At 38.0% G+C, this 12,321-nt stretch overlaps 1 long non-coding RNA gene across 1 annotated transcript; it reads right to left on the bottom strand.

Moving 5' to 3' along the window:
- Nucleotides 1-1,070: 1,070 nt before the first annotated feature.
- Nucleotides 1,071-2,276, bottom strand: LOC143623067 (uncharacterized). The gene is made up of 3 exons (XR_013151825.1): nt 2,141-2,276; nt 1,981-2,065; nt 1,071-1,148 (listed from the first exon to the last, which is right to left on the bottom strand). It is a non-coding gene; the product is annotated as an uncharacterized LOC143623067 (long non-coding RNA).
- Between the last annotated feature and the right edge of the window lie 10,045 nt (nt 2,277-12,321).

Here is a 12,321-nt window from a genome sequence, read left to right as displayed (position 1 = left end):
TGCATTGTTGTAAGTTTTGTTGCCAGTTAATGGGCCAAAAGGGTGATTACAGACTGATGTACCTTTTATAATTACAAATATTATTTATAAATTAGAATCTGCAACACTAATAATTTATAACGCAAATGCCTGTATAAAATATCGAATTTTTAGTTAAAATGGGCCAGTTTTAAAAATAACTGATTCAAATCCAGCTACACAAATACTAAACTGAATCCCTTAAAACTAAGTTGGGTTGGAAGTCTATTTAAAAATAATCCTTTATTTGACTATCTTATATTTGGATCGTTACAAAAATACCTATTTCTTTTACCCGCTTCACCTAACCAATTTGTGTTTCATAAGCGCATATTTCCTGTTTGAGATTACCCATTTCCAAATTACCATTTTGATCCAACCCCAAATGACCAGCTTGATTTTTTTTTGTAAAATGTAATATATTGTTTATAAAAAATAATTGTGTTTATAAAAGAATTTAACACCAATCATGTCCAGTTCTTAGTACGAAGCTTGCTGTCAATGTAGGGGTATGGTACTAAACCCGGTTTTACGACCCTAAATTTATTATGTTTGGCTTATTTTATTATATGGACTAATACAATGTTATTGGGCTGAGGGGGTTTTGTGGAGGTAACCCTAACTGGGCTAGGCCCATTAGGGTACCATGATGGTGGCCATGAGGCTCTCTATATAAGGAGGTCTCCACCTCATGGTTAAAGGGTCATGCTCAATAAGAGCCACCACCATATTTTTGTGTCTGTAAACGAGAGATCCTTGAGATTTCTTAGCAGTCACCTCCACGCCCCCGAAAAGCCATTGCAGGTCTCAAGCAACCGGAGAAGAAGATCAAGACGTGGTTCGTTCATCTCGAAATCCGTGGAAACATCGTCATGGATCAGGTCAGATTCGTTTCATGTTTCGACAGTCAACTTTCATTCTAAGCATATCTAATCCATTAAGTTTGACATCCAAAAGTCAAACTGTATATCAGCCAAAAAAAGAAAAAATTTAAATGAAAAAACGTACTTACGGTAAATCTAAAAAAAATTGACGTTTTATGGCGTACCTTGTTATTCCCATTAAACAGATGCGCACACATGAGTAGAAATGTTGCCTCTCCACACCCATAAAAAACCTTATGCCTACACCTACAAACAAAAAGTCAGCAACAATCAATAGCAATATGTACACGCATCTTAATGCATATTATGATATGAAGTCACCACATATCGCTTGTTTAAAATCGTTAGCTTGTGAAAGTGCATTAGCATTACTTATAGAGTTTTCATTTTATTAACATTTGATTTTATATAATAATTCATTAAAAAGAATTTTATATTCTATACACACATGCACATAAATACAGAATGGCATGCAATTTGTTGTTAAAAAAAAGTGCAATCACATAAGTTCAAGATTTGGGTGGCTGGTCCTAGGCTGAAGGGGTTGATTATAAAAAGGTTCAGTTTGGTTGGGATCTATGTTTGGGTCAAAACTGATCTTGGCAAAAGAAGATTCAAGTCAAAACGGATACAACTGGACTTAGTACCAATCAGTAAGTCCTACCAAACATATTCATTAAATTGATCATATTCAATGGTTCGACTTTTAAAGTCAAATTATACAATTTGTATGGCCAAACTTTTAAGATCAATTAGTACAGCTTGTATGGTCAAATAAATTCAATAAAGTCTGCTTATTATATTTAATTAAAATTGCTTACATTTAATTAAAACTATTTGATTTTACAATTAATGTTGAGAGTGGTGGCCGGTTCAAGATTTTCCCAAATGTATTACACTTTTCACCATTTACACACAATTATCATATTGTCACACAATTAACGACCTAATATACACAAAATTTCCAGATTTTCAACAAATATGAATATTAAACCTAAATTTTGATTTCCCCAATTCCAGGCAATTTCAACTAATAACACCAATAGCCGTAATATTTTACAAAAACAGTAGATCTTACAGTTATTGAGGAATGGTGGCCGGTTCAAGCTCGGTTCTTGAGAGTGGTGGCCGGCGTCGGAGGAGCTGCGACTTCACAAAACAAACTGAAGATGGGTTAAAAGATAAAGACGCAGATCTTGAAAGTGAGAAAAGATAAAGATGGAGGTGAATCTACTTACCCACGGTGGTGCTTAGAGGAGCTCAGGTGGCCGGCATGTCGCAACAGAGAGATCGAGAGACAGAGCTGCAGATGTGAATGTGAGAAAAGAGAGGGAATATGGATTTATTTCCCGGGTTGTGCAAAAAAGGGATTAGTGGCGCCTAGTTTGGAGAATAAACCCTGGCCGTTGGATCAAGACATCTGTCAATGGCCCAGATGTTTTTCTTAAAAAAACGCCGATCGTGACTTGTCGCCGCTAATATCGTCGCCCCTAAAACATCCTTTTCTTGTAGTGTTAGGTTCATTTTGAGCGAGTATCTTCCGCATTATGGACGGTTCCTAATCTTTCCAGCAACATCTATTTGGGCGGTCTCTTAACCACATAAAACAAGCCTAATTACCGCTCAAAAGGACCTCATTTTTGTACTAGTGTATATTAAAATTCTAGCGAATAAGCGTTATATAAAAGTGATGTTTAATGACTCAAATATAAAGTATCTTATTATAGTATATTATAATAATACCACAATGATTAAGCATCTTATAAAGTTTAAAGTTATAAAACTCAAGTGTCAAGTGCCGCAATAAGTTATGCTACAATGAAATTCTAGCGAATAAGCGTACTATAAAACTGATGTTTTATGGCTCATATATCAAGTCCTATTACAATGTATTACAATAACACCAAAATGGTTAAACGTCATGAGGTTAAACTATAAGACCCAAGTGTCAAGTGTCATATTAAGTTATGTTATAATAAAACTCTAGCGAATAAACGTCCTATAAAACAGATATTTTATGACTGCAATATCAAGTGTCCTATTACGATGAATTATAATAACACCACAATGATTAAGCACCCTATAAAGGTTAAAGTTATAAGACTCAAGTGTCAAGTGTCCGGTTAAGTTATGTTATTATAAAACTCTAGCGAATAAGCGTCCTATAAAACATACGTTTTATGACTCAAATATCAAATGTCCTATTACGGTGTATTATAATAACACCACAATGATTAAGCGTCTTATAAAGGTTAAAGTTATAAGACCTTAGTGTAAAATGTCCTATTAAGTTATGTTCTTATATGACTTCGACTAGAAAGGGTCCTATAACACCGAACATTTATGACTTAACTACAAAGTGTCCTATTAACTTGTGTTATAATAAGACCTCAAGTGATCAAGTGTCCTATTACATTACCACATAATGAGACACCAACAACTACATGTCTTATAGATTACTTTATTAGGATTTAGATTTTAAGTGCCTTATTAAGTTATATGATAATACGACCCCAAAGAATCATCCATCCTATTAAATAACTTTTTAGGACACCGATTCTGTAGCGTATATTGTAAAAGGACCACAAATATTCATTTGTCCTATTAAATAGATTTTAGGACCCTATTTTACAAGCATCCCACACAAAAGGTCCTAAAAAGCCCTTTTTGTTGTAGTGTGTCTTCGATGGTTAGCTTTTTCTCCCGATGATGAAATAATATATATATATATATTAGAGACCTAGTGACTCTTTTAAAGTCAGATCGTCAAGACTAGTTTTGTCGAGGATGTGGATCCGTTCTTCCTCAATCCTATTCTGAAAATAACTTCCAACTCTAGTGGATCGTTCGACTTTGAGCCTAATAGCCCTCACCCTCATTAGTTCGGTATATTCATGCAGAGACTGAGTTTGACTTTTTCTACATCTTCCTTCGTGGGACCAGTTTCCACAACCTAAGCATCGTTCGTATCTTTTTGCTCTTCTTTTCATTGTGTTTTTGGAAATCCCACAAAATGGTGGCCTTTGTTCGTCTTGGCGCCACTTTTTCCTCACCTCATTGCTAAAGAGAAAGATTCTCTCCCTAAGTTCTAGAGGCAACCTAGGTTTTGCGAAATGTATGCAGCAAAGAAATTTGAAATCGAAAGAATGCATCTCCAGTTCTTTAGGGTCTGCCGGTAAAAGACCAGTGTTGTATTTTACCGGTGAGATGGATAAAGTGGTAGGGTTTTGGTTAAGCTTTTTGGGTTTTGTAATTTGGGGAATGGTGATATCATTACCTTCTTCTTTATACAACGCTTCATGTGGTCGTGAAATGAATATTTGCGACAAGTTCTAAATCACACGACACATATGACTCACTCAAAGCTTCCGAAAAAATATATATGGCATGAGGTTTTATCTCATAGTAACTGAGGAATTTGGTATAAACGCCATATTTTGCATAAATTTCTTTTCAATATTACAAAACTTCTTTTTTTACTTTTCACTTTTTTAGTTATAGTAGATTAATATTTGTTTATTTGCAAAAAAAATTTTGGATTAGGTTTTGTTGTAAAAACAATCTTTGTTTGCTGCAAAAATATTTGTTGATTAGAGAATTTTTATAATTATTTGAGCAAACAATTGGTCAAGTAATTCCCCTCTCCACACTTGATTCTCACATTGTCCTCAATGTGCAAAGATTCATTGAAAGATAAAAATTCTAATTGAGTATGGTGGGTTAAAATAGAGAGGTACTTCCCTATGGGTTAACGAAATTTCGACAGAGCGTCCCCTGTTTATCGTCCGTTTTCCTGTTTTTTACATGTAGAATATAAAACTGCAAACAACCACAAACAACCAAGAATAATTTGCTAAAAATTGGGTATGGAATCGTCCTACCTACTACTAATGTCTTGGCACCCACGGCTATAAAAGTGTCCAACCAAACAAACACATAAACAAGTAATCGACAAAAAGTAAATTGTTTAAAACACACATAATAATAATGTCATAAAGGTACTACCAATTTCTGCCCGTGCCCGACCTACCAGTCCACGACTCATCAGTTACCCGTGTCCGGGTCAAATGGTCCCCACTCCGCTGCCCTCTGTGTATCCATGAGATAAGCCAATCGATTAATCTCTCTCCTCGTCTCCTCATACTCAGCTGCCCTCTGTGTGTCCGAGGCTGCGATCTGACCTGTGAACCTGTCAAATGAGGCGGTAGTGTTAGCTGAGAATTGATCAATGAGTCCATACAGACCCTCGAAATAGTATCGGTTGTCGTATGACGAGCCGGGGCCAACCCCTGGTGAAGATGGGCCTCCTCGCTAATGGTAGGTGCGGCGTCGGTTTGTCTTGGCGGTGATCCTCTCCTCTCGGGCACGTCCTGAAGCATCATCTCTGCAGGGTCTTCGGGGTCCCAAACCTGGTTATACTTATCACAGAACCTCCACACATCTGGGTTTTGACTGATTCGCTGAACCATCGCATGCTTTGGCAATAATCTAGGCTGAGAGATATCGGATCTGGGCTTCGAGTCCCTTATCTGTCCACATTATAGGCCCCATAGAGGTTATAGATCCAAGGGCCACCAAAAACCGGGGTATTTCCTTTGGCAGTTGCATTTGTCATGAAAAGCTTGCAGAATAATAATGTGATGTTGCATGGTTCGTCATTCTTCATGCAGTACAATGCCCAAAGATCCCTCAACTTAACAACCCCCTCACTTTGACCTCGAGCCGTGGCAGTGTGACTGAGCAGACGGTGAATGTATCTCATGAGCGGGTCACGTAGTGCTATGCCCTTCGAAATGCTTGCATTTTATTCTTCAGTACCGTAAGTCAGTTGTTCCCATGCTTCTAACCTTGTGTTCCCTGCTTCAGCTTCATCATCAGCATCTTCATCTGCAAATGTTGTCTTAGCATTAAACCAAATTTCTGAGTCAGTTTCCGCGGTTTTGTAGATTCCCATATCAATTCCCAGTTGGGTGACAGAAGTTGTGTGCCATTCACCCCCACATCTAAATTCGACGGCATCTCATCCCACATGCCCAATTTCTTGGTCTTTATGTTGAAAGAAGCTAAGAACTCCTTTGTCCGTTCGGTTACCACTTCTCCCGTTTGACCAAAAAATCTTTTCCACGGCCCTTTCACAAATGTCTTGTACCGGTCCCATTGATTGACTTGGCGCAATGTGTCTCTGCAGGCGTAAAAGTTTGGTTCTGGAAATCCTCGGTTCAGGTAGGTTAGTCTGGTGTTAGCCTGTCTGTTCTTTGCACTGTGTCCGGGAAAGACCAGAAATGCATGAACATCGTTCTCATACTCGACCATCTGCAATTTGTACTCAAATTAGTCAAAAGTCAACAAAAATTATTATTATGCTGGAACAGAGAGCAAAGCACGGCGGCATGCTTTCAAAAGCACGGTACCGTGCTGCTGTTGCTTGTCAGTTCCTACAGAATTTGACTTTTGGTTGACCAAAAGGTGACCACGATTCGTGTTGTTCAAAGCAGGGTTCGTATTTTTAATCCTAATTTCTACTTTATCCAGATTCGAACCTTCGTTTATAACCGGTTATAACAATTTGGTTTATTAGTTTGTTGGATATTCATCTTAAGATCAAAACCCAAATGGTTCCTTTAAATTAAACTTTAACAATCAACTATTCAACAATCTATTCATCCTAAACTAATAGAATAACCCATATCGTTTTCGGGTTTAGACCCGATTTAATCAGTTTGAAAGATTTTAGGGTTAAACTAAACCTAAAAAGATGAATTTGAACAATATATCTTTAAATTAACATACCTTTGGTTCGAAATTGAAAATTTGATGAAGAAATTAGTGAAATAGGGGGTTGGTCGACGGTTTGCTGTTCAGAAATGAAGTTGGTTTTAGGGTTGGGTGGTTGGAAAAGTTATTTTATTAGTTAAAAATTCGTAACTGCACTGAACATAAAAGCACGATGTCGTACTTTTGGAAGCATGGTACCGTGCTGCATAATGCAGACAGCTTCTCTTTTTTTTTACTGTTTATTTGGCGAGCTTGGTTCGTTTTTAACTGATTTTCTTTGTAGGTTAGGATTAAGACAGTAATTAAAAGTCCTAAACTTCATTAAAACATAAAACATAATAAACATAGTAAAATGAAAAGTACGACAACAATCCTAGACTTTTAACACATAATATTACGGGAGCAACTCCAACATAAAACAAAGTCGGGACTTCAACGACCACCATTCCCGAACAAGACTTGAATGTGTGGTGGTGCTTGTTTAACTTCCAAGAGCTCGGAAAGTTTTTTGTCGAGCTTTATGATTTCCCGGTTGAGAAAGTTGAGCTTGGAAGCCACATCCTTGTGGTGGTCATCCACAACATGGAAGTTTTCAAACCGAAGTAGTTCGACTTTGTTGATTAACTTGATTACGCGAGCTTCAGTTTGGATGTTTCTTTCGACTAGGTCTCTCATAATGCATTGTAGCCTCATGATCTCTTCCTCAAGGTTTGAAGAAGATTCATGTTGCTTGCCTTTTCTCACTGGCCTCCATTCAACTTTCTTACTTTCCATTTCAGTAATTTTGTGTTTGGTGTGAATGGAATAGTGAGTTTTTGCATACATTATGTAGAGACTGGAAAGTCGAACACGACCCTGTGCTTTTGGAAGCACGGCCCTGTGCTGCTAGGGGAATAAATGTTTCTGAGTCAGAGAATTGTACGGATTCAGCGCGTATCATGCTGAAGATTCTAGGGTGACCACGGCCTCGTTCTTCTTGAAGCACGGCCCGTGCTTTTGTCACTGAGATTTTCTTATATTTTTCAGTCAAACGCGAGAGCCGTAATTTTTAGAATGATGTTTATCATGGTATTTTAGAAGTTTGGTCATCCTAAAAACTACTTTTCATTAAAATTAAAGGGTCCTAAAACATATATAGGATAAGCCCGGTTTTCCTAAAAATAAGAAAATATTTGGGTTAAGCCCGAATTTCCTAGCACATTGTGCGTAATGCCCTTGTTTACACATGAAAACAAAAAATTAAGTTTCCTAGATTTCCCCGAAAGGTACTCCTCCTCCGGATGGCCATGGTGGCGGAAAGTACGTGAAACCGAGAACATGAAACCGGAGTTGTTCGTTAATGTCTCGAAGCTCCATTTTCATGTTTTCCACCGATTCGGTGAGTTGAACGAGGCGCATCTCAGCAAGGAGATTCATTTCGGTGAGTTTCTTGACGAGTTCTTCAAGTTTCAAGAGAAGCTCGGTTTTGAAAACATGACGGGCATCGTTTCTCGGTTGTCGAGGAACGGGAATTACTTCACTTATTTCAGTAGGCATGTTGAATTTTCAGAGAGGATTATTTTGGTTTTGGTTGATGTAAGGAATACTTTGGCTAGAGGTGCCTTTTATAGCCAACCAGATACCTAAGCACGGCCCCATGCTTTTGGAAGCACGGCCCGTGTTTTTACTCTGACAATTCTGTTACAAACCAGTCTGACTGAGATTTTTGCAGCGAAGATTCCAGTCCGCAATTTTTGGCACGGCACCGTGCTTCCTTAAGCACGCCCCCGTGTTTTTGGGATTTTTTTTAAACAAAAAAAAACAAGTATTTACACGGCCTAGTTTTTGAAGGTCTTGGCCAGACCTTGTATCCTTAATCTTCTATTTAGGGAGTTGGAGGGTTACTACCTCCGATATTTCTTCAAATGGTCCATCGATATATGGTTTTAATCGATGCCCATTTACTTTGAACTTTTGGCCGTTTGAATTTGAGATCTCGACTGTCCCATAGTCAAAGACTGATTCAACTATGTATGGACCTATCCATCGTGATTTCAATTTTCCTTGGAAAAGACGTAAACGTTGTTGGGTTTTAACAAGATATCAAAGCCATATAAACCCATTTATATGAAAAACTCAGCGGATTAATTTGTTTAAAATCTTGTTATATTGATTAATATAAAACCCGTTTTATATGTAAAACCCAAACCCCGGATCCAAATACGAATTTGCATGCATACAAAAACAACATTCATAGGGGCTTTATGTAATACAACCTTTCAAGATGCAAGAAGGATGAAGAAGATGACGGTTTGAATAGCAAGCCTTCAATGGAGAAGTGCCTCAAGCTTGTATACCCTCCAAGCCTTCAACAAACACCTTGTATGCTAGGATTTGTACTTAGAAAACCCTTCTTCTTGTTCTTGTTCTTCCTTGGCCGAAAATGGTGGAAGAGATAAGAGAGAGAGAGAGAGTTTACTTGTGTGTGTGAGAGAGAAGGTGAAAGTGAATAATAACTCATCCACCAACTACAACCTTGCATGTCCTTGTAAATAACAAAACTAATACAGACAAGAGAGAGGGGGGAGGGGTAGCCCACTTTTGGTTTCCCTCCAACAAATTCAAAATGTTAAGTATTATTATTTGTTACTTATGTAATATTGACTAGCAAGGTTTTGTAACATGTATTATGTAACATGTCTTTTATGTTTGTTGTATAACCAATTTAAACAACAACATAAAATACTTTCTCTCAAAATATAAATTAACCATATAATTTATATCTTAAATAAGTGCAAATATCTAGAAACCCATTTCTAAATATTCTAAGTGTTGATATTTATTTATTAGTTCATATCTTAAATAAATATCATGGTGTTTGTCTAGCTTGTTATTGGGTATGACCCGACTTGGATCATAACATACTAGCCACATCAACTCTAATATGTGTCTTGGGCAGACCGATTCCTATAAACGTGTGTTGTATAACAGTGCACGATCGCCAACTTGGAATTTCTTGTTTCCTTTTAAATGGGCGTCGTGTAAGCGTTTTGTAAGACCATGAATTTTCATAGGCTAATGTTCTTAGTTCTTCGAGTTCGTGAATTTGATCTTCCCGGTTTATGCCGGCGGACAATAGATCAAAGTTCACTGCTCTGAGGGCCCAGTAGGCTTTGTGTTTTAATTCTACTGGTAGATGACATGCTTTCCCATAAACGAGTTTGAAGGGTGTCATTCCTATGGGGGTTTTGTAGGCTGTCCTAAGGGCCCACAAAGCGTCATCTAACTTTTCTGCCCAATATTTGCGATTCATTCCTATGGTTCTTTCTAAGATCCTTTTAATTCCTCGATTCGAGACCTCTACCTGCCCGCTGGTCTGGGGGTGGTATGGTGTTTCCAGTCGATGGTGAACTCCATATTGCGCTAAGACTTTGTCCATTAAAGCATTACAGAAGTGAGTACCTCTGTCACTGATTAGGGCTTTGAATCGTGAAAATAACTTTTTCAGAAATCGTACAACTACTCAAGCATTGTTAGTGGGAAGAGCTTGTGCCTCTACCCATTTAGATACGTAGTCGACAGCTACAAGGATGTATTTAATTCCGAATGAGTTAGGAAATGGGCCCATGAAATCTATTCCCCATACATCAAAGACTTCACAAATTTGAATGCCTTTCTGAGCCATCACATTTTTGGCTGAGATGTTTCCGGCTCTCTGACAAGCATCGCATGCTTGGATCAAAGCATGTGTATCTTTGTATATGATGGGCCAGAAGAATCCTGCATCAAATACTTTTTTGACCGTAGTGGTGGTACTGTGGTGTCCACCAGTAGGTCCTTCATGGCAGTTTTTGAGAATATCTAAGGCTTCCTTTCCTGCTACACACCTATGAATAACCTGATCGGCACCTATCCTAAACAAGTACGGATCTTCCCAGAAGTAGAACTTAAGGTCGGAGAAGAATTTCTTCCCTTGTTGATGAGAAAGTCCTTTTCTTAGGATTCTAAAAGTTAGGTAGTTTGCAAAGTTGGCATACCAAGGACTTTCTTCTTTCTCCTCTATGACCGCTTGGATGCGCATGAGAATTTCATGTGGGAAATTATCATTGATAATTTTTTTGTGAAGTTCTTCTGAAGTTGGGCATTCTAAGCGTGAGAGATGGTCTGTGGCTACATTCTCTGCTCCTTTCTTGTCTTTTACTTCGATGTCAAATTATTGGAGTAGTAAGATCCATCAGATAAGTCTGGGTTTGGCATCTTGCTTATTGAAGAGGTAACGTATTGCGGCATGGTCGGGGTAAACTATGGTTTTGGAAAGAACGAGGTATGATCTAAATTTTTCAAAGGTAAAGTAACTCCTTTTCTGTTGTGGTGTAATTCTCTTGTGCATCGTTGAGAGTCTTACTAGCATAGTAAATTGGGTGAAAGTGCTTTTCCATGCGTTGTCCGAGTACGGCTTCAACTGCAAAGTCACTTGCATCGCACATGATTTCGAATGGAAAGGTCCAGTCGGGTGTAGTCATGATTGGTGCGTTGACAAGTTTGTCTTTCAATATGTTGAATGATTCAACACATTCTTCAGAGAAGACGAAGGGTGCGTCTTTCTCCAGAATTTTGGTCATAGGCCTAGCAATTTTGGAAAAATCTTTTATGAAACGTCGGTAGAATTCTGCGTGACCTAGAAAACTACTAATAGCTTTTACTGACGTTGGGTACGGAAGTTTAGAGATAGGTTCCGTATGGACATGTAAAAGTGGTTTTCTCCTGATCTTCAGGAGCAATGGGAATTTGAAAATATCTGGAAAATCCATCAAGAAAATAGTAGAACATTTTTCCAGATAATCGCTCAAGCATTTGATCGATGAAAGGAACCGGAAAATGATCTTTTCTTGTGGCGTCATTAAGTTTCCAGTAGTCGATGCAAACTTGCCAGCCCGTGATGGTTCTCATTGGTATTAGCTCATTCGTTTCGTTCATTACGACCGTCATTCCTCCCTTCTTGGGTACTACTTGAACGGGACTAACCCAAGGTGAATCCGAAATTGGGTAGATTAATCCCGCATCAAGGAGTTGATTACTTCTTTCTACACCACATCTTTCATGTTGGAATTGAGGCGTCTTTGATGTTGAACCACGGGTTTGTATTCTTCCTCCATGAGAATTTTGTGAGTACAAAAGGAGGGAATGATGCCCTTGATATCCATGATCTTCCATGTGATGGCTTTCTTATGGTTTTTAAGAACTTAAAGAAGTTCGTCTTTCTCTTCTTTAGAAAGGTGAGACGAAATAATTACTGGAAGTTGAGAGTCTTTTTCTAGAAAGACGTATTCGATATGGCTTGGTAGTTCTTTTAACTCTAAGGCTGGTGGTTCTTCGATTGATGGTTTTGATTTTTCATTACATTCTGTGATTTCATACACTACTTCCGATGCTTCCTGATAGTTATTATTTAGAATTTCGTTTTCTAAAATGGTTATGTTGAGTGTTTTGTCTAAGACTTGTGTCTCTAGCGGTTTATTGATGGTGGAATCTCGCATATAGCAACTCACGATGGAATCTATGATGTCGACACAATATAATGTGTCATCATGATGTTGCGGATATTGCATAGATTTCCCTATGTCAAAAGTGATTGCCTCATCACTGACCCTAAGAGTTAGTTTGC

The sequence above is a fragment of the Bidens hawaiensis genome, unplaced genomic scaffold (genome assembly GCF_021521415.1).
Source record: "Bidens hawaiensis isolate Kalapana, Puna unplaced genomic scaffold, B.hawaiensis_p1.1 tig00003270_1, whole genome shotgun sequence".
Classification (NCBI taxonomy): Eukaryota; Viridiplantae; Streptophyta; class Magnoliopsida; order Asterales; family Asteraceae; genus Bidens; species Bidens hawaiensis.
This window is presented reverse-complemented; position numbering and strand designations above follow the sequence as displayed.